We start from the raw sequence: 22,582 nt of genomic DNA, 5'->3' as shown, positions 1-22,582 counted from the left end.
AGGCCATTCTGGCCCTTCCATCTATGGCAGGCCTGGCCTAGACCATGGGCTCCAGAGGCCAGGTAGAGTATTCGGCCCTGGTTGGCTGGTTAAGCAGCAGAGGCCCAGCCACCTCCCACATGGTGCAGGAAGCAGTGTCTCCATGGAGTCTATTCCTGTGTTCATCCTGTGTTCCTTGCCCTCCCCTGCCTGGGCTGCAGTGAGCAGGTACAGAAGTGAAGCAGCCACGGTCCCTGCCCTCAACAACTCAGCGTTGAACACAAGTGATGTTGTGGAGAAGCCACCCTCCTCCCACTGCTGGTGGTCGGTTTCCTGAAATTCCCTCCAGCCAATTCTGAAGTGCCCTTCTGGAAAGCCCAAGAGAAGATCTCTGGAAGGTCGGGGCCATTCACCATGACATGATGTTACCTGAGTGTGCCAGAGGTGAACCCAAAGATCCCAAGTAAGCACTGATGTATTCCTAACACCTACCCCTAAATCTGAAGTAGTAAATTCTTGAGTTTATACCCTTCATGTGACTTTTGCTTCTTACCTCTCTTCACCCTGGGAAAGATAGAACATGGATTTATGCAGGGATTATGGGATGAGCAAGGCTTCATCCACCATCAGCATTCCACACAAGTCATAGGCTATGACCCCAATTTCTCTTAGCTCTTGACTTTGCCAAGAACTCAGAATCCTGAAGCTATCAGTTTCAGCTCACTTCTCTGCCCCTGGGACTTCTGTCAGCAGCATGAGCCCATGCTGGCCTCAAGCAGGTAGGAGCCTGCAGGGAACCATGGGAAGGACCTGCTCCACCCTAAACCAGGATGTGTGCATGCTAACCCCTGGCTCCCTACCTGATGCTGCTGTGACCCTCCTGAGTCAATTCCCTTTATTCTGGACTTCCCTCTATTCTCCTAGCTGTGTGGCTGCCTGCCCCATTCCCACCAGGCAGGGAGGATGTGCCTGTCACAAGACCTCCTTTGATCTTTGGGGATGCTTTAGAAAAACACCTGTTGAATGTTGGTTCAGCAGGCCTGAACCTTGTGCTTCTCCTTCCTGGAGACCATACCTGGGCTGGGCCCCCATCCCTTAGGCACAGAATCAGTATTCAGAGCAGGGACACATCCATGTTTCTTCCCATCCTGGCTCTTCTGTATCCAAGCAGTGGACACATTGTGCTAAATGCTGGGGTCCTATCAGAGGAAGCAAGTCCTGCCATCACCTCCTCCTAGTGATGAGATAGTGAGTGATCCTGGGTTTCCTTAGGAACCAGGGGCATCCCACTGTCCCTCAAAACATGTCATAAAGAAGTCACCGTACTTCTTGGCCTTTCTCTAGCTCTTGGCTCCTCTGTGGAAGGTCAGAAGGGGAATGCAGAGGTGCCATCTCCTGAGGGATAATAGCTGTCCAAAATCGATGTCCCTCCCATCTTCTCAGGGCAGCCTATTTGTCTTCCTGCTTCCCTGTCCTCTCCTCCCACCCATATAACCTCCTTGGTCCCTCATCTCACTGAGCACTGGGATGCCACCCTTGCCCTATTTCTCCATCTCCAGCCTCATGCTGTTGCTCAGGCTCCATGCATTTAGAGCTTTTTCTGTGATCTCTCCTACTGGTACAGTCTTCCAAGAGCACCTGCTGCATAGATATCAGCAGCAACTTTTAACCACCTTTCCCCGCCCACCTACACACTCACACTGCCACCAACTGCTTGGGCCCTAATAAAAACTTTCCATAGTAACTTCCAGAATCCCTCTCTACCTCCTGCTTTCTAGCTTTGGCTCTGCATACCATTCCCCCTTCCCACAGCCATGGTGACTTCCCAGCTCCTCACTTGTCCCTCTGGGTCTGTGCCCACACTCTCTTATATGTAAAAGAAACCTTTTTCTGCCCTTATCCACAAAGTCCCCTCTCATTAACGATGCCTTCTATCTACTACCAGTGTCTGTACTTTTAGCCAAAGCCAGCCCCTTGACTTGGGAATTCACTTCTATTCTGTGTCCTCTACAACAAGGCATTGCTCCAGTAGTTCTTCCCTCTTTTCCTCATCAGTTTATCCCTCTCAACTGAATCTTTCCCATCAACATCCAACGTGCTATGTATCTCATATTTTTCAAAAACCCTCTCTGAATCCCATGTTCTCTTTCTGCTATTTCTTCATTTTTCTGCACCTCTCTGGAACAAACCTCCTTGAATACATGATTATACTTGCTATCACCAATTGCTCTCCTTCCATTGTATCTTGAATCCACTCCCATCACACCTTCATCACTCATCTAAATCTGGTTTTCTTAATGCCACAGAGGATCTCTATGTTTTTAAATTGAATGCCATTCATCTTACTTGGCTAGTTGGCAACTGGTTATGCAGTTGATCACTTTCTCTTTGAAATACTTTCCTCTCTTTGCTTTCAGTACACCACACTCTTCTGTTTTTCTTCCTACCTCACTGGCTACTGCTTCTTTGTTCCTCTACTTACTGGTTCCTCCTTTTATTCCCAGTTAACTTTAGAGTGTCCTAGCCCAGTCTTTAGATCTCTCCATTTACACTTAGTTCCATGGTGATGTTACCCAGTTGCATGGTTTTATCTATATCTATCTATATCTATCTATCTGTCATCTGCAACCAGGACCCTCCCTGAGGACCATCACGCTTCTGTGTTGAAGATAGACTGTTGGGGATATGGTGTCAGGATAAAATGGGGGACGTTATGATGCTACTGCAGTAATGGTAGCAGTAGAGATAGTGAGAAGTGGTCATATTCTGGATGGATTTTTGAAGTAAAGACAACAGGATTTACTGCTGGAATGGATGTGGACTGTTAGGAAAAAAAATTTGAGAATAACACTATTGTTTTTGTCCTGAATTACTGGAAAGATGGAATTGCCCTTAGCTGATGTGAGAAATACCATGATTGGAGCAGATTTGGTATGTGTAAATGGATGATGGTGGCGGGTGGGCAGGGAATCGAGAGTTCATTTTTGTATAGGTTGAGATGAATATTTGATATCCAAATATATATGTTGATTAGGCAATTTGAACCTATCAGACTATCTACCTCATGAGACGATGAGCTCCCCTGGGGCAAGGCTTGTGTCTTGTTTGTTGTGTTTGGCATAGTACTTGGCACATAGTAAGTACTCCAATATTTTAATTGTTGAATGTAAGATGTTTTTCAAAGTAATTTTCATTATGACCCTTCTAGGATTATCCTGACCAGCTAATTACTTCCTCCTGTGGCACAACCTCACACCTTATAGCACTCATCACAAAGATGTAACGCTTTCTCTGCCTCCCCAGCGCAGACTTTGGATTCAACTAATATAAGGTATTACTATGCATTAGCTACTTTCTTAGGCCCTGGGGTTATGAGGCATATTTTAACCATTCAGGCAAGTTAAGGATGAGAAACTGAACTATAAGGAGGGTCAGCAAAAATAGAGGAAAGGAAGCTAACTTGAGAATCATGAAGATTAGAACCCAGTGACTGTCTTGATGTATGAACTGAGCAAAAAAGTGAATGTATAGTGGTAACATTCCCTGACTTTGGAAATCAGGTTGGTGAGGTGGAGGTTTTGAATTAATTTGCATTGTCTTTGTAACAAGATAGAGTTTTGTGTCAGTTGTTGAATATACAGTTTGGAGCTCAGTGGAAAGACTGGGTCAGAAATGTGGCTTTGAGAATGACCAGTACATTAACAGTAATTGAGGTTTGGGGTATGGATGTACAATTATCCCCTTTTGCCAGATCTAGAAACTGGGGCTCAGAAATGTTAAGTAACTTGTCAAATCTCTGAGCTAGAATTCTAAACTTCATTTTTCCCCACATTCCATTCGTGTGAATTTGACTTTAAAATCTGCATTCTCCCCACAGGGTCAGGCATTTGTCCTAAAAGTTACAAAAACACTTGCTCAAGAATTTTGTAATATTTTCTTTGTGCTGTTTTTATTGCCCTTTGTTCATGTTTATCATTTTGCCCTAAAATCATTCTTTGGTCACTTCAGCCAGAAATTTCCTTCCAGAGGGAAGGGGGTGACCCAAATCTTTTACTCACGTTTAACCTATTGAGTGGAGCAAGCAAAACCTTGAGCTATGCTGTTCTGCCATGGCTCCTTAAGAGGTCAGGCATTCCAGGGAGACTAGTGCCTGCCTTAACCCAAGTAACTGGAGAAGGAAGGACAAGGTCCCCTTAGGTCTCCTTAGAGGTTCCAGGGAATATGAGTATGATGGCCATTATTAAGAGGCTTGTTGTGTGGCCAGGATTACTAAAGCTGCCTTTGGCGGTGGATCACTCACCCAGTGATGGTGCTGGGATAGGGGTGGGAGGCTCGACTGAAAAGGTAGCAGGAAAAAACTCTAGGAACGTCTTGGTATGGCAAGCTACACTGAGAGACCTCCCAAAGCAGGTGTGTAGGAGGGACTTTGTTTAATCTGTGTGTGAGGGAGAATGCGAATAGATTATCACTAGGAGGGGCTTACCTTTCTTAGCAGCTCCTTGTAGATCTCAGCTTGCGACTCAGCCTCCCTCTTGGACTTCATTTCATTCCAAAGGTTTCAGAGAATTCCACATAATATTTCAATTAATAATAACTATGTATTTCCCTGAATAGTAAAATATTGGACATTCCCAGAGAGAGGCAAAAGGGCCAGAGTCCCACCACCACAGTTATGAGCAGCTGATCTCATTGTTAGACTCATGTGTGGCATTAAATTCTAGATTTGTGGTCAGTTTCTGTGTTAACAGGACACTTTCCAAAAGCCTTGTCTTCTTTTGACAGCCAAGGTGATTGGCTTCGGTGTTTTCAGAAATGCAGTGGGACACAATGAAGAGATGTAGAAGGCTGACAGGAACCAAGGGCTGGAGCTGCCAGGCTTCTGTGGTGCCATCCTTAGCAGGAAAAAGTGTAGGAGACATCCCCTGAGGAAAAGGCACCAGGTAGATCCTGGGAGGGGATTCAGCTGACTGGGTGCCCACCATTAGTTACTGTGAAGATAAATTCAAGGAGCAAGGATCATGGCAAGGAGAGTGGTGGAGAAGGACTCCAGGCACAGGTGGTATAGAAACAGTAGGGCTGGGTATAAGCATGTGGGCCTCTGTCATGTCCCCACTGGGTTGTGAGATCTTGGAGACCGAGTGGGCAGAACCCTGGGGTACTCCTTTGGAATTGGATTGCTTTTGGTTCTGCTGCATTGCCTTCAAGTCATTGGCCAGCTGTTCTTTAAGGTGAACCCCTTCTGGATTAGAGGCAGGAAGAGTGTCTGGTGGGATGGGCAGCTCCTGTAGCAATGTCTCCTCTTGGTGGTTTAGACTTTCAAGAGACTTCTGTGTGGATATGTTCTCTGGTGCTGCAGCAGTTTGTTCCCTGGACTTCCTTGCCCTAATGGGAATTCCCCATTGTATCTCTAGGACCTTTTTTCTCAGGTGGAAGTTTAGTTTGGTCAAGATATGTGTCTGGAGTGAGTGGGGGCTAGCAGGATGTGTCTGGCTTTCTAGAGGCAACGTCTCCATTGTTCCTTTTACTGGCACTGCAGGCTGGAACTCTTCTGCAACATCTGTATAAGTCTCACTTTTGCCTTGAAGGCATGGCCCAAGACTTATACACTGTTCTTCAAATGAAACAATCTGAATCAGAGGCTCTGCTGGGATTTCCACAGGCCTACGCACCATCTCTGTGATGACAGATTGGCTAGTGACTGCCGGGGCCAGGGCCCTGGGAAGTGCCACATAATACAGAGCAGGCAGCCCCGACAGGAAGGCCAGATGCTTGTGCCGTAAAGTTGTCTCCAGTTTCTCAATGGTTTCCATAGACGAGACTCGGAGCAGCTTAGGGTGTTCAGTGATAGCACCTGGTAAAGCCTGTTGCTGCTGATCAAGGGCCGTTGGCATCCAGGGCATAACTTTGCGATGTAGGTCTGGGTCACTTGCTGTCTGCAGTACCAGGAACTGGCTTGCTGGAATGCAGGGAAATGGAGCCACTGCCAGGCCCCCAGAAATTCTGCAGTCCCAGGACCTATGTACACAGGCAGGGATCTTGCCCTGGTGGATCTGTTCACATTTGGAGTCAATGTGGTTCTGCAGTATTGCCTTGGCCTGAGTTAACAAGTGTCGCATGGGGAGGGACACTGGGGCCACAATGGGTGACAGCACATCACAAGCCCCATTGGCCTCTAGGGCTACAGTCTGGGGGATGCTCACATTGGCTAGGGCTGTGCTGCTGCAGGACACAGTCTGCTGGTCAGTGGAGGTAAGGAGCAACTGGATGGACTGCTGGATCTTCTGAGGCAGGCCCCAGCGATGGTGAATCAACTGTTTCTGGATGTGGAATTCCAGCAGCTTCCGGGCATGCTCTGGGAAGAAGAGTGGTTCCCTGGTAGCACTGAGATGGACTTCCCTGGCTGGGAAGTTGTCATGGTCTCAGGAGGCTGAGCTTTGCCACAGGGCTCATGCTGCATGAGGCACTGGGTGTGCTGAGACCTCTGAAGAGCAGCTGGCCAGCCCCACTGAAGCTGGAGTTGCCTCTGTAGCAGGTGCCACTCCAAGGCTTCATACTCGGCCAGAGTCAGAAATGGGACATTGATCTGAGCCCGCTGATGTTCAGATGGAGACACCCATTTGGGGAAAGTGGGGAAGAGGGTGGGGCTGACTGGGGTGAAGTTTTAGGGAGCAGTTGGGGGAAGGAGAGCTCATTGAAGAGAAAAGGATCCTTCAAGTGGGGCTTGGGCACATTTTCAATCTTGGGAAGGCCTCAGCACTTCAGGACTGAGAAATGGCAGGTGGGCAGGGAGGACCATACGCAAGGCCATCGGATGCATCGGGTTCAGGGTTTCTGGGTTTAGGGACAGCAAGGAGACCTGGGAATTCAAGTGATGCTGGCCTTGGTTCCCCTGGACAGAGCTGGGGTTGCTCTGCATCATCTCCTCCTGGTTCAGTGGAGCCCTTGGCTTCTCAAGCCTTGAAGAAGCCATCGTTTTTGGGCCTGTGAGCACATCTGGCACTTGAAATTCCTGCCCTAGCTGGAGGTGATCAGCCCAGTAATCTTGTATACCATCTGCATACGTTGACTGGGCAGCTGACTGGGTTAAAAATTTCTGGTTTTTTGTTTTTTTTTTTTCACAGAGAGACATTATTTTTAATGACTAGATTGCAATGATTTTAGTTTATATATATATATATATATTATTTTTTTTTTTTGCCCAGCTGGCACATTTATTGGCATTAAAACACAAGACCCTTCCCAGCACCAGGAAGCCACGTTCAAAGGGTGTCCCTCTGCCCCATTTCTGCAAAAACTCTCAGACCTTAGCAGTAGCCTGAGCCCCCAGGGCTGTGAGCTGCTGAATCTTCTGACTCATCATTTCCATGACAGCCTGTTTCATGGTGTGCTTCTCCTGAAGAGCTGGTTGGATTTTCTCCATCTGCTTGGTTAGAAAGTCTATCTTCCTCTTGAAGAAGTCCTTGGCATCCTCAGCTGTCTTCTCTACATAGTACCCAGTTCCCACATCGATGAGCCCGTGTTCCATGTCATACAGCTTCTCAGGGACATACATAGAACTCGTCAGTGGGACAAGTAATTCTTTCCCCTCGTTGCTCTTGTTCAGCACGTTCAGACAGTCCTTGGCTTCCACATACTTGGTCTGTACCACTTTGAGCTGGGCAATGGATGTGGACAAGAACTCCACTTCCTGGTCCAGCTGGTTCTTGAGCATTTCTAGCTGCAGCAGATTCAGCTCCGTGATGTTAATAGACTGTGCCATGTTGGGAAGGAGCTTAGTTTAGATATATTTTTTTTGTAGTTAAATGTCTTTTTTTGTTTTTATTATACTTTAAGTTTTAGGGTACATGTGCACAATGTGCAGGTTTGTTACACATGTATACATGTGCCATGTTGGGGAGATTTTTGATCTGTTAATTGTGACAGTGTTGGGTTTATAGATGCCAGTGAAAGCTCTCCGGTGTTTCTGGAATAGAGCTCTAGACTCTGCTCAAAAGATATACTAGACACAGACAAATCTCTAGGCAAGAGGAGACCTGTGATGGGCTCCTCAATAAAGTTGGGGAGATCTGGTTGTTCACATCTGCCAGCAATTGCTGAATCTCCAGAACCATGACATTGCAAATTTGGCAACGGGGATCTGTACATAGGATTTGCCGCACACTTCCCTCCAGGGGAAGCCAGCCCTGGCTGGAAAGAGAAACATGGCAAACATTAATGATGGAGTGGCATCTACCTTCTTGGAAGAGTGTGGGCTAGAGTTGGCGTTGCCCTTCCCTAGTCCTGCAAGTCTAGAAGCCTACAGCCCCTTCATGTCTACTCCTCTACTTTTCTTCTTAAGAAAATGGCATTTGGTAAGGTATGGTGGGCTGGGTTTAGGACTTGTTGGACAAGGCCTCAGACAACCCACAGAAGGGCATGGCCCTCAGAGAAGACTGGGAGCTGAGTTCTGTGTTGGCCTTGTTGAGAAGCTGAACTAGGAGAAAGGAACTAAGCATGTGGAAGAGTCAGTTGGTTAGCTGATGGGGCATCACCAGGAACATCACAAGGTAGAACTTTCTTGCAGTCTCATTTGAGGCTAGGAAACCCAAAGCCTAGTTTTCAGTACATCCAAACTGTGGAAAATGGGGTTTATGTGGTACTTATGCATTCTGGGGGCTATGAGATATCCCTGATGATGTACCCAACATCTCCTGGGAATCAATCTTTTTCTCTAGAAATATTAAGAGGATAAGATGATAGGCTCCTGTCTTAGGGCTCTGCCAGGAACTGGACTCCCTGAATACAGAACTAAAGGAGGTATTATCAGCAGGGTTCATCTTGGTCAGCTGAGTCTGCCCATGTAAGGGTGAGGCTGTAAAGAGAATACAACATGGGTGACTTCCTCATGAAAAATCCATTCTCTTGACTGGATAACATATCTCAGAGCTGAGTAGAACCCCATATAATGTCTTTTATGAATAATGTACTAGTAAAATCCTGAATTTCAGAACTACTGTGACCCTGCCCCAAATCAGTATTGGGTGACTCTTTCCTCCTGCGATGATTATGTCTTTGCAACCCTCTCAACTAGTGAACCAGCCTCCACTGTGTATGTCTCCCTCCCAGCCATTTTCCATCTCCTCAGTCCTGCCCCAGGCTAAATGAAAAAATCACCACAGGCCAGGCTGGTGTTTAGAGACTGCATGCAGCAATAGATCACCTTTTCATGACAGAGAGCAGCTCTTGGCTCTTGTGGCTTCTCATCTTCTTCTTGAGAAAGTTTCCTAGCTGAGGAACCAGAAGACAGTGTTATAGTAGACAGTGGCATGGTAGAGTTTTCAGAGTATCTATAGGAGGTTGGAGGCCCTTGACTCTCAGCAAGAAGACACTGAGAACCCTAATTAGAAATGCTTTAAGGCCTTTCTGTGCACAGTATAATGAATCATGACTTGTTCTCCTATGGCCATTCTTATTTGACCTTAAGAACCATACTGTGAGTGAGAGGATCATCAGATGCCCATGTGATGGCAAACAAGACTGAGAGATGAAGTGACTTCCACAGGTTTTAAAACTAGTAAATGACACAACTAAGGACACTGGGAGAGCATGGGGAGGGAGAGGGGGGCCTGGGAAGGGGCCAGTGAGATCCAGTTTCCAGAAGGAGGGGTGGGTGCTGTCAACTGCCCCTCTTTCCTGCCTTATCCCTCTCCTCCACTATAAACTTCTCTCATGTTCTTGCCTGGTCCACAGCCAGGCAAGTAGCATACTAGGGGATTTACAGAGTGTATCAATTCCAAGGTCAGGCCTACTACAAAAGCCACAGGGGCAGGTCCCTGGGCAGGCGGACTGACTCATGGGAATCCAGACGGTGGGAAGGGAAGCCCTCCTTGCAGTAAATTGTGCTAGCAGCTAGAGTGTGTCAGGGGAGAGGGGGAAGATACAGTGAGGGGCCAGGGCAGAATTACACACATATGGTTTTGTCGTAATGGCAAAAACCACAGTTCCTTTTGCACCAACCTAAGAGTTCAGAGTAAGCACAAACATGTCAAGAAAGACACACTTATGTCTTCCTTGGACATGACTTGGGTGTTCCTGGACTCATGAACTTGGATTTGGGTGTTCATGAGTCCTTGAGTGTTCAAGGACTCATGAACACCCTGCATCAGACATGCTCGAGCAAACACAGTCACAAATGCACAGACACAAAGACAAGTTTGCACACAGAACAGACAGCCCATCTTACAGACCCACAGACACAAATGCAGTCCAAATCCATCCTGCAAAGCCCCTCTCCTCCATAAATCCTCTAGGCCACCTCAGACCAGGCTCATCTCTCCTTTAAACTCTGGTTTGTCATTTCTGTCCCATTGCTTGTCCTTTAATAGGATAGTTTTGGTTTCACATGCATACCCCTGGTCTCAACAATGTGGCTGTGTGCTCTTAAAGAATGTCAGGGTCAGGAAGAAAGCCCTCTTCAGCAGCCTCATCCTTCGACTATACACCCATCACCCTGAGGGCCCCCAATTTACTGCTGGCTCCATCCTTGAAGGGTCCTGGCTCTCAGACTCTTTGACATAGCAGACACAAGGGAAGAACAAACCACGTAGACACACTTAGTCCCCGTTATCCTCAGGAAACCATGAAGAACCAGGTCCCGGTTCCCCAGTTAGAAAACCCTTACACGAGACATGATCTCATATGTAGCTCTAGCCTAAACTTCATGTTAACCACAATCCCACCCCTTTCGACCATACCTCTAAACCCAACTCCAACCCCATTCCCAAAGGAAACTCTAAACCATAGTTTTTCAAATAAGAAGTAACACCTGTACCTCAGACAGGTAATGCTAGTGACTGTGATCCAAAATGTTTACATGGCCAAATAAGTTTGAGATAGAAAACTTATCCACCCTCTCCCCAGCAGCTTAATGCCTACCTTCCCTAGCTGGACCACAGCTATAGTGACCACTCTGTACCCATGAGTGGAGGACCCAGAAACAGCAAACAACCTGTCATCTATACAAGATTAACACCACATATTATGCATAAGCCTAAATCCCTCTCCACACTATCCTGAAAGCTTAAAATCAGCCTCCAACACAAAATTTATCTCCCTGTCTAAATTCTAAATGCCAGCAGTGCCTTACTCCAACCCTAACACCTTCCTCATCTAAGATACACCAACTGCTATCAACAGGAACCACAAACCCAGTTCCAAACCCTACTTTAATATCACCATGATTCCCACCCTATCCTTACCACTACCTCACTCCAAACTGGAACCATAACATCAATGCTGTTCTAAGCATAATTCTAACTCTAACTGTAACCCTAGGTAGCTATACATTGAGGAATACATACATCTATGCTAGGCACACACATTTTGCACACATATGTGTCATATAGTTCCCCAGGAGCTCAGGAGATCTTTCAATAACAGCTGCACAGTCCATGGGGCATCTTGTTCCAGGAAGACTCAATGCTCACCTGGGAACCGAGGAATGGCCATGCTCCCAGACCCTGTGACCCTTGTCGGATATACAGGCCTATAGGGCCCAGCCCACTCCAAATTCTGTAGCAGAACTAGCCCAGCCCTTGAGCTGAAATTCTCGCCGTATCCCTCTGTGGCTGTTACCTGCCAAGCTGGGAGCATCTCCCGCCCTGGAAACTCTACCAGGCGAGAGCAAACAGGCCCTGAGGCTGAAGGGAATGTGGTCCTTTCCAATGTGGGGATTTCCAGACTCTTGCAACACCCAAACCTGGGATGTCTACTCCAGAACTGGCCCAGGTGCCTGTCCTAGAGAGGTAGTGGGCCTGCTAACACTGCGGCTGAGGTAGATGTGAATAAGCACAGTTCCTCTCACCTTCCAGGATCTCAGTCTGGTGATGGAGTGTTAGATCTGAATTCATCATCACAGGTAGGGCTGAAGTCATGTGTGGCTCAATCTCTTCTAGGCTGCCTCAGTGCCTCCCTCTCAAGCTTCCAGGTTCACCTACAGACCAGAGTGTGGGCAGAGACTCATTATTCCATTCTTGCTCTCAGGGCAGCTGTTTTCTGACCTAGTTTTTCATCCAGCCAGGTTTCCACCTCCAACAAAGCTTCCCCCCTTTCCTTTGGGCTCCTAACTTTTTTCTAAGCCACAAGACCAAGCAGGGACGCCCCAACATCTCCAGGATGGAACATCTCTCTGAGGCTGCTCAACCACTGAAGGCTCTAGGCCACAGATAGGGGCTTAGAGTCTATACAAGAAAGAGCTTCCTGAATCTAGAAAAGGTAGGCAAGGATGCGACCCGAAGGTGCTGTGGCCACCATCTGACACTAACCAGTCGGCTCCTAGATGGCATGACCAAGGGCAAAGGGACAACAGGATGTTTTGAGTGAGATAGGGAACCTGGGATTTTAGGAGAGGAAGAAGCACAGCCCCTTCCTCTTCCCTGCTATGTTCCCCCTAGCTTTCTCAGAGGCAGTGCCAGGCTGGAAATTCCCCTCCCTAGGTGAGCACCACTCCAGCTTCTTCAGACAATCTTTTTTTGCTTCCCACTGGGTCTGTGCCCAGATGAAGTATGAATGAGGAGCAGAATAGATCCACATGGCTATTCTGGCTGCACCTCACCAAATGCTGGGCTACCTGCACGGCAGAATCCTGGATAACCTGGTAAAAATAAAGATTCTTTGGCTGTACTCTGATGATATCCTATTTAGGAACTGATGTAATGCCTCTAATTCTGTTTTTGTTTTTTTTTTTTTTTTCTTTGAGACAGAGTCTCGCTCTGTCGCCTGGTTGGAGTGCAGTGGTGCAGTCTCGGCTCACTGCAAGCTCCGCCTCCCGGGTTCATGCCATTCTCCTGCCTCAGCCTCCCGAGTAGCTGGGACTACAGGTGCCCGCCACCACGCCCAGCTAATTTTTTGTATTTTTAGTAGAGATGGGGTTTCACCGTGTTAGCCAGGATGGTCTCGATCTCCTGACCTCATGATCTGCCCACCTCCGCCTCCCAAAGTGCTGGGATTACAGACGTGAGCCACTGCGCCCAGCCTAATTCTGTTTTTTTTTTTTTTTTTTTTTTTTTTTGAGACAGAGTCTCGCTGTCTCCCAGGCTGGAGTGCAGTGGCGCGGTCTCGGCTCACTGCAGGCTCCGCCCCCCGGGGTTCCCGCCATTCTCCTGCCTCAGCCTCCGGAGTAGCTGGGACTACAGGCGCTCGCCACGTCGCCCGGCTAATTTTTTTTTTTGTATTTTTAGTAGAGACGGGGTTTCACCGTGTTAGCCAGGATGGTCTCGATCTCCTGACCTCGTGATCCGCCCGCCTCGGCCTCCCAGAGTGCTGGGATTACAGGCGTGAGCCACCGCGCCCGGCCTAATTCTGTTTTTTAAACAAGGTCCGGCCGGGCGCGGTGGCTCACCCTGTAATCCCAGCACTTGGGAGGCCGAAACGGGCGGATCACGAGGTCAGGAGATCGAGACCATCCTGGCTAACACGGTGAAACCCCGTCTCTACTAAAAATACAAAAAATTAGCCGGGCGCGGTGGTGGGCACCCGTAGTCCCAGCTACTCGGGAGGCTGAGGCAGGAGAATGGCGTGAACCCGGGAGGCGGAGCTTGCAGTGAGCCGAGGTCACGCCACTGCACTCCAGCCTGGGTGAAAGAGTGAGACTCCATCTCAAAAAAAAATAAAAAATAAAAAATAAACAAGGTCCACAAGTGATTCTGATGGGCCTCCAAGTTTTGGAAACTGTCATCCATTGTAATATATTATTCTGGAATCATGCACGTAACAACCCTACCACATATACACACTAAGCTCATGACATCCTGCCTTTCTTGGAAGTACGGAATGAGAAATGACTGCTAATGGGTATAGAATCTCTTTTTGGAGGTATGAAGATACTCTGGAATTAGTCATGATAGTTTCATAACTGAATATTCTAAAAACCAATGAATTGTGAACTTTAAAATATGAATTTTATAGTATGTGAATTCTATCTCTATTTTAAAAAGACAAAGGTGAAATAAAAGACTTTTTCAGAGATGTAATAGCTGAAACAATTCATCATCAACAGAACTTTATGAAAAGAAATTTTATAGAAAGTCCTTCAGGCAGAAGGCAAATATTACCATACAGTAATCTGGATATACACCAAGAAATGAAGAGCAGAAATGATAACTATGTTGGTAAATATAAGATCTCTTTTCTTAATTTTTAGACACTCTAAAAGATAATGGATTTTAAAAATAATTAAATGAAAAATAATAATGTCAGGTTACATTTAGAAAAAATAGAGACATAAAATGAATGACAATAGCACAAATGCCAGGAGATACAGAAGTAGAAAAGAAACTGTAATGTTTTTAGGCTATAAGTGGAATAATATTACTTGAAGATTGTATCGGTTAGAATTCAATTAAGGAAGCACAACCACTAGGAGATATTTTATACAAATAAAAGTTTAAATATATATGAATATCGGTTCGTTGATGGGATTTGGCCTTATGTAAGTGTGACAGCTGGTTAAGCAATCTTAGATAGCTACTGTCTTTACCTCTGATACCAGAGATTGAAATCCGTAAGGTGGGAATCAGGAGTAAAGGTAGATATAAAATGAGAGATAAGACTAGGAAGGACGAAGCAAGCATGAGCTGGGTCTCATGATGATGGAGCAAAATTCATGTCAGTTCTGCTGTCACTGATCTTAGTGGTGTGAGTGTCCTGCAGAGATCAAGATTCTTCAGCAGGGAGCTAAACACAGGCACTTGGCTCAGGTGTTAGAGAGCCTGATGGAGGATCCAGGGAAAGGTGGGGCACTTGCAGACCCACCCACTGCCACCCACCAGCAAGTTGAGCCAGCAAATAGGAGACATGTACATATACTACAAAATAGCTGCTACCTCACTCTGCTTTCCAAGCCCCTATAAGAATCTGTCCTGTTACTCATCATAACCATAAACATAAAGGAAAGGGAACCCTGAGAAATTCAGTTCAACTCCTCCAAAATGACACATTACAAAATCATCACAAAGATAAGTTAAAGAAGTATATGCCCTAAAACAACCACTATAGAAATAAACATCATAAACCAAAAAGATGTGTAACAACAACAAAGGAGAAATATAAATAAAATGTTTTAAATCATAAAAAGAAAAAGGAAGCAAAGAATATATGGGACAAATAGTAAATGGCAAGATGGTAGATTTAAACACAATCATATCAATTAATTACCTTAAATGTAAATGCTCTAAAAATCCTAATAAGAGGCAAAGCTTGTGATACAGGATTTTTTTAAAGTAAGACCCAACTACATGCTGCCTTCAAGAAGCCCACTTTATGGGCAAAGGACAGGAACAGACACTTTTCAAAAGAAGACATACAAGTGTCCAACAAACATATGAAAACATGCTTAACAGCACTGATCATTAGAGAAATGCAAATCAAAACCACAATGAGATTCCCTTTCACACCAGTCAGAATAGCTATTATTAAAAAGTCAAAAAATAACAGATGCTGCGAGATTGTGGGGAAAAAGGAATACTTATATACTGCTGATAGAAATGTAAATTAGTTGCACCATGTGGAAAGCAGTTTGGCAATTTCTCATAGAACTTAAAACAGAGGTACCATTCAACCCAGCAATCCTGTTATTGGGTATATACCCAAAGGAATATAAATCATTCTACCACAAAGACACATGCACACAAATATTAATCACAGTAGTATTCACAATAGCAAAGACATGGAATCAACCTAAATACCCATCAATAATAGACTGGATAAAGAAAATGTGGTACATATATGCCATGGAATACTACACAGCCATAAAAAAGAATAAGATCATGTCCTTTGCAGGGACATGGAGGAGCTGGAAGCCATTATTCTCAGCAAATAAACACAGGAACAGAAAACCAAACACCACATGTTCTCACTTATAAGTGGGAAGCTAAACATTGAGTACACATGGACACAAAGAAGGAAACAACAAATACTGGGGCCTACTCGAGGGTGGAAGGTGGAAGGTGGGTGAGGATCGAAAAACTACCTATCAGTACTATGTTTATTACCTGGGTGATGAAATACTCTGCATAACAAACTCCTGTGTTCACACAATTTACCTATATAACAATCCAGCACATGTACCCCTTAACCTATAATAAGAGTTTTTTTAAAAAAGAAACCCATTTTAAATATAAAGACACAAGCAAGTTTAAAATGTTATGTGAGGATATATATAATATATACATTTATATATATTTATATTTATATAATGCTAATATTATTCAGAAGAAAGCTGGAGTGGCTATATTAATATTAGTCAAAATAGATTTTATAGCAAGGAATACTACCAGATTAAGGATCATTTCAGAATGGTAACAGGTTCAACTCATCAAAAGGATATAAACATCCTAATGTTTAAGCATCTAGTAGCACAGCATCAAAGTACAGGAAACAAAACCTGATAGAATTGCAAGGATGAATCCCAATTAAAATTGAAGATTTCCAGCCCCTCTCACAATAATTGGGAAAATAAATACACAGATCAGTAGCTTACAGAAGATTTGAACAATACTTGGATGCAACGTGACATAACTAACATTTGTAGATGATTTCATCCAACAACAGAAAAGTATACATTCTTTTCAAGAACACACAGAACAGTTAGCATGATATACCACATCCTGGGCCATAAGATAAGACTGAATAAATTTAGAAGTTTTCCATTATACAGAGTATGCTCTCTAAATACAATAGAATTAAGTTAGAAATCAGTGGCAGAAAGATATCTGGAAAACCCTCAAATATTTGGAAACTAAATAACATACTTCTAAATAGCTCATGGATAAAAGAAACACTCAAAAGGAGAATTAAAAATATTTTGAACTAATGGAAATTGAAAATGCAATGTATCAAAAATTGTGGTATGTAGCTAAAGCAGTTAAATTTATAAACAAATTTTATAAATACAAATTTAAAGAGAAATTTATAGCAATAAATACTGATATTAAAGAAATAGAAAAATCTCAAATAAATTAAGATTCCACCTTAATAAACTAGGAAAAGCAAAGTCAATTACACACAAAGAAAGCAGAAGGAAACAATAAAAATAGCAGAAATCAATACTATAGAAAACAGAAAAACAATATAGAATCTTAATGAAATCAGAAACTGATTCTTTGAGAACAAATGATAAAACTCTAGTCAGATTGATCCAGTAAAAAAGAGAGAAGACACAAATTACCAATATCAGGAATTGAGGAGTACTATAAAACAGTCTACAGGTATTACAATGAGAAAAGGAATATTATGAATAACTTTATGCCAACAAATTTAACAGATTAAATAAAATTTAATTAAAAGATATAAACTATAAAAGTTCACTCCAGAAGAAACAGATAACCTGAATAGCCCTACATCTAATACAAAACTTGAAACTGTCATTAAAAGCATTCACATGAAGAAAATTTTAGACCCAGATGGTCTTACTGGTATTCTATTAAACACTGAAGGAAGACTACTACCTACCAAATCTCCACAAACTCTTCCATAAAACTGAAGACAAGGTAGTACTTGCCACCTCATTCTGAGGTGAGCACTATTTTTTAAAAAAAATTATATAGACGGGGTCTCACAGGCTGATCTTGAACTCCTGGCTTCAAGTGATCTTCCTGCCTCAGCCTCCCAAAGGGCTAAGATTTACATAAATAAGCCAGTGTGCCTGGGCAAAGTGAGTACTGTTTTAATGCTAAAAGAGGCAAATTACAAGAAAAGTATACCAAGTACCCTTCGTAATCGAAGACACTAACTTCTTAAGAAAAAATTAGCAAACAAATCGAACAACACATAAAAAAATAAAAATTTTCATGACTAAGTGGGGGTATGCCATGGGAATGCAAGGCTGGTTAAACATTTGAAAATCAGTTAATGTAACCTGCAATATCAATAAGTTAAAGAAGAAAAAACAATATGATCAACTCAATAGATGCAGAAAATACATTTGACAAAATCCAAGATTGTTCATGACAAAAACACTCAGAAAACCAGGATAGACGGGAACTTCCTCAACATGGGAACTTCCTCAACATGATAAAGGGCATCTACAGAAGTCCTACAGCTAATATCATATTCAGTGGTAAAAGACTGAATACTTTCCCCTACCATCAGGAACAATGCAAGGAAGCCCACTTTCACCACTCCTTTTCAACATAATACTCAAGTTAGCCAATGCAATAAAACAAGATAAAGAAATAAGAGATAAAAGATTGCAAAGGAACAAATAGTGTCCTATTCACAAGCAACATTATTGTCTCTGTAGACAGTCTCACAGATAAAAAGACAGCAGAACTAGTGAGTTTAGTAAGGTCACAAAATATGAAGTAAATATGCAATAATCAGTCATATATCTATGTATTATCAATGAACAATTTGAAAAAAAATTTGAGTATCATTTAGAATAGCACCAGTGTGGTATTGGAATAAAGACTCAAAAACAGATCTATGAAACAGATTTCAGAAATAGATTGCTACATATATGGCCGATTTTTAACAATAGTCTTCAATAGATAGTACTAGAACAATTGCATATTCTCACTTTTAAAAATAACTTCAATCCTATATCTTGTACCATACACAAAATTACTAGTCCAATACCAAAATGATCCATAAAAGAAAAACAATTGATAAATTATACCTCATCAGAATTAAGAACTTCTGTTCTTTAAAAGACATGGTTGAGAGAATGAAAGGACAAGCCACGCTCTGGTAGAAAATATTTGCAAATCACATATCTGATAAAGGACTTGTATTCAGAATATATAAAGACCTCTCAAAACTCATTAAGTAATTTAAAAAAACAAACAACTCCCACAAAAAGAAGATATAAGAGATTGTCCCCAGGACTTTGGGAGGTGAAGGCAGGAGGAACGCTTGAGGCCAAGAGTTTGAGACCAGCCTGGGCAACATAGTGAGACCCTGTCTCTACAAAAAATAAAAAAAATTAGCTGGGCACAGTTATGTGCACCTGTAGTCCCAGCTACTTGGGAGACTGGGACAGGAAGATGGCTTGACCCCAGGAGTTTGAGGCTGCAGTGAGCTATGATTGTGCCACTACACTCCAGCCTGGGAAACAAAGTAAGACCCTGTCTCTAAAAAGAAAATTAGTAATACAAATGATAAAAAGAAATGGTCAAACAAACATATAAAGAGACTCTGCATTATTAGTCATTGAGGAAATATAATTAAAATCACTAGTTAAAAATAATTTATATTTTAAAACAGCTAGAAGAAAATATTTAGTATTCTCAACACAAAATTATTATCTGTCCTAGTTGATTAAAACAATCCTAATAGTGACTTTCTAAAATGATTTCATGATCTATTATTGGATCTATACACAACCTGAGAGGATCATTTTAAAGTTTTAATAAAAGAACTACTTTTTCTTTTGATTTGAAAATGGTCACCTCTAAGAGACAAGGGCAACATGTGAGGTATAAGGCAAGTTTTGGTACAAGAACAAATTGCTCAAACTTGTCCTGAGAGTCTGTGTGATTGGGATGTCTAGAGATGGACAGTCACTAATATGACTTTCACTGAAGAAGAAAAGTCTACTCCATGCAAGAAACTTATTGCTATGGTCTGAATGTGTCTCTCCAAAATCCATTATATTGAAACTTTATAACCAATGTGATGGTGTTAGGAGGTGGAGACTTTGGGAGACTCCGCCCTCATGAATGGGATTGGTGCCCTTACAAAAGAGTCCCCAGAGAACTGCCTCACCCCTTTCACCATGGGAGGACACAGCGAGAAGGCACTATCTATAAACTAAAAAGCAGGCCCTCACCAGATACCAAGTCTGCCAGCATCTTGATCTTGGAATTCCTAGCTTCCTAAACTATAAGAAATACATTTCTATTGTTTATAAGCTGCCTGATTGTGGCATTTTGTTATAGCAGCCTAAATGGACTGACACTGATCCTCTTTGATCTGTGGGGATACGTAAAAAGAATGTTGATTGCAGCACTGCTTATAGTGATAAATAGGTAGAACCTCAAAAAAGGAATTATTTGATAAATTGCAATATATTCATGCTATGAATAAGAAAAGAAAACAACACTGCTTTAATCCAGTGAGAACACAGTGACTAATCAGTGATTCCATTTGCAAATTGGATCAGCTGTATTTTCAGCACAGGATGGTGTATTCGGAAGTTCCAGTGGGAAGATGGAGAAATGAGTGAATTGCAAAAGTTTATCAGTTATAATATTTATATTTGAAAAAACATTTAAACCCCCTCATTTTTTATGTCATGCAGACTATGAAAGGTAAAACTCAACATCTTAGCTATCTGGTTCCTAGGAATATGCAGACAGCTCTAGTTCATCAAATAGTGGAGCAAACCTGTCCCCTGAGGAGCATCAGAATTTAGGAGGAGAAGCATCCATGAGACTGCTATATTCATCAGAAAGAGAGCATAGGCTAAAAAGTCTTAAAATAATTGATTTGTAGACCTGGAAGTCTTCAAATTAGTATGGAAACATACTAAATTCACTTTTTTGAGACCTGCTCACTGGAGGAATATCAAGGCTATGCATATTTAAAACAAACAAATACACACAGAAACCCCAAAATGTTTTCCAGCCCTGACCATGGGATCTGTGAGGGCAGAAATCCATTGAGTAGAATTATTAAAGGAAGGGGTCCAGGCGCGGTAGCTCACGCCTGTAATCCCAGCACTTGGGGATGCCAAAGCATGTGGATCACAAGGTGAGGAGATCGAGACCATCCTGGCTAACACAGTGAAACCCCGTCTCTACTAAAAATACAAAAAATTAGCTGGGCATGGTGGCGGGCGCCTGTAGTCCCAGCTATTCAGGAGGTTGAGGCAGGAGAATGGTGTGAACCTGGGAGGTGGCGCTTGCAGTGAGCCAAGATAGCACCACTGCACTCCAGCCTGGATGACAGAGCGAGAGTCCATTTCAAAAACAAACAAACAAACAAAAAATTCTTAAAGGAAAACAAAGTCCAAATCCAAATAATAACAACATAGATTAACCAAGTCATTTTTAAGGTGACATAGCTTTAGTTTTGGGAGGAAGTTGTGGGGAAGCAACCAATTAGGCTAATGCCCTTGATGCTTAACTGAGGTGAGTATCAAACTTATATTATAGGACACTTTGATTAAAAGAGATGTTGCTCCAGTATTCAAGATATGCAGCTGCAGTGCTTGAGAAATTAACAAAATCAGCTTCAGCTTCTAGAAACACAAATGGTAGTGATTGTCAAGAACTGTGCCAAGCGCGGTGGCTCAAGCATGTAATCCCAGCACTTTGGGTGGGCAGATCACCTGAGGTCGGGAGTTCGAGACCAGCCTGGTCAACGTGGCGAAACCCCGTCTCTACTAAAAGTACAAAAATTAGCTGGCCATGGTGGCGGGCACCTATAATCCCAGCTACTCAGGAGGCTGAGATAGGAGAATCATTTGAACCCGGGAGGTAGAGGTTGCAGTGAGACGATATCACGCCACTGTACTCCAGCCTGGGCGACAAGAGTGAGACTCCGTCAAAAAAAAAAAAAAGAAAAGAATTGTACAGGATCTGCGATTTTATTTGCAAGTTAACAAACTATCCTACTACTGTTTCATGAATGCTGGCAGAAGATGCAAGACGCCCAAGTCAGAGATAAAGGACTTTATTACTCACAGTACAGCCACAGCAAAAGCCTCACCATGCTTTTTTTGCATCAGTTCCCCTTGTCTCCTAAGTCCCATGAGATTGGCACAGCGTCTATGAGAGATGCCTGCACATGCAGTGGGCTGCATTACAGTAGAGAAACACTGAACTTTGGGGACTCACTGCTTTTACAGTAAGAAGAAACAAGCCTGATCTTTGTTCATGAGTTGACATTACCTTAACCCTAAAAGTTGCTTGTTGCAAATATAACGCTGAGAAATGGATAAGAAACAGTCAGAACCTTGCATTCTCGGCATCCCTAGTATGGCCCAGGACAGGTTGCCTCTCTCAACGGTGATTAGTGGTAGGTAAAAATAAATGGCTAGTGAGAAAAAACAAGACAAAACAAAACAGAAAACTGGCTTTCCTTGTGCTGGTAGAAGTCCTAGGAAAGACACTTGGGTTAAAAAGGAAATCAATTAACAAAGACTCCCACAAATTATGCCTAATGATTACTTCTTTAGCTGGTAGGTGGAATTGAAGTTTCCTGTTTCCTTATTAAGGAAGAAAAGAGAGATAGAAAACATAATCACAGGAACAATATGAATGTCAAAGAATCTGTGGTAACTTGAGAAGGGTTTGGAAAAAACTTCTGGGCAAAATCAAAGGTGGTGATAAACAACAATGGGACAAGAAAATAGAATAGACCTATCTGGCTGAATGAAATGAGAGTAAATGGTGAACCTAAACCTCTTCTTGCTATTGTTGGTGGGGACAGTCTCTAACATGGCCCCCCCTGATTCCCACCTCCTGGTGTTCATGCTTTGTGTAATCCCATCTTCTTGAGTCTGTGGGTGAATATGTGACTTGATTCTAATTAACAGAACATGGCAAAGGTGAGCAGAAGTCACTCCCATGAAGACATTGCATTATATAACTTCATCTTCTAGCACACTTGCTCTGGCTTAATG

At 43.2% G+C, this 22,582-nt stretch overlaps 2 pseudogenes across 1 annotated transcript; both read right to left on the bottom strand.

The window, feature by feature from the left end:
- Nucleotides 1-4,959: 4,959 nt before the first annotated feature.
- Nucleotides 4,960-11,466, bottom strand: LOC100595489 (annotated as a pseudogene).
- LOC101176931 lies at nucleotides 7,164-7,847 on the bottom strand (annotated as a pseudogene). Its single transcript, XR_004031402.1, has one exon. The product of XR_004031402.1 is annotated as a prefoldin subunit 5 pseudogene (transcript).
- Nucleotides 11,467-22,582: the final 11,116 nt, after the last annotated feature.

The sequence above is a fragment of the Nomascus leucogenys genome, chromosome 8, assembly GCF_006542625.1.
Source record: "Nomascus leucogenys isolate Asia chromosome 8, Asia_NLE_v1, whole genome shotgun sequence".
NCBI lineage: Eukaryota > Metazoa > Chordata > Mammalia > Primates > Hylobatidae > Nomascus > Nomascus leucogenys.
The sequence above is the reverse complement of the archived record's forward strand: the minus strand, read 5'-3'. Positions and strand labels throughout refer to the sequence as shown.